Raw genomic sequence first — 1077 nt, forward strand, 5'->3', positions numbered from 1 at the left:
AAAAAAAAAAGAATTTTCTTCTGATAGATTTGAAAAGGCCCTACAAACTGCCTTTCTTCTCTCTTTGTGACCCTCCAACTAGCTAGTAGTTATTCAGTATAACAGAGAACTGCAACTGGTCTTTAAAACCGTCTTGTCCATCACCCCCATTCCGAGCATGCTCATTTTGAAAACGTGATGGAATTAAAGCACATGTTGGAGGGGTTGCCGGTAGAACAACTGCTCTAGGGAAGAGCTTCCCAAAGAGTGGAAAAACCATTGTATCCCAGAAGCTGTCGCTGTGAATACCAGAGGCACCATTATCTGTCTCCTGTCCTCTGTACACCACAACAACCCCCAACCCAGGCTAAGGGACCCCTGAGAGTTTGTTCCCCTTCATCCCACAAGCCACAAGCGTCTGTGCCTACAGCTCTGCCAGCCAGATGGGCTTTAAACCAGTACAGGAACATCACACAGGTAGCTGAAGGCCAGCCATTCGGATCTCAGAGCAGCCACTGGGGAGTCCTAGTGGCCCCAGCAATAGAGTGTCCATGCTACCTCTCTGTAGCTCCCCACAGCATGCGCCCTTATGTGCCCTGGAAGGAGTATGCACGTATTTTTTCTTATTAAAGTGATCCTACTCCAACACGACCTTTTGTTATTTTTTTATTACATTTTTTTGGTAAGTAGCGCAGCTGTGGACAGCTCGCCTTTATCCCTTTGTTTCAGGATAGGAGGCATTTAACAGCGAAAGTAAAGCTGGATTTATGGCTGCCAGTCTGCTTGAGTGTAATAAATGTCAAGCAGACATTGCTGAGTCACAGACTTTGCGAGTCGAGACTCACCCACTCCATAAATCTGCTTACTGAGCACGAGTCCCGCTCTACAAAGTTGGCCGACGACACAAATGTGCGTGAAGATCTGAACGGCCAGTTCTTCAAATAAGTCAGCACGTTAGCACCTTAGCTTTGCCCCTCTGCTCCTGGTTGGATGTCTCTGCCTCTGGAAGAGGACCAGTTATTCATAGCGTTCTCTACATCATGAATGTCAGAGGGGAGGGCGCGGGGTGAGGACATAGCTAGGTCCTCATTACAATTG

Source organism: Microtus ochrogaster, linkage group LG7_11, assembly GCF_000317375.1.
Source record: "Microtus ochrogaster isolate Prairie Vole_2 linkage group LG7_11, MicOch1.0, whole genome shotgun sequence".
Taxonomy (NCBI): Eukaryota; Metazoa; Chordata; class Mammalia; order Rodentia; family Cricetidae; genus Microtus; species Microtus ochrogaster.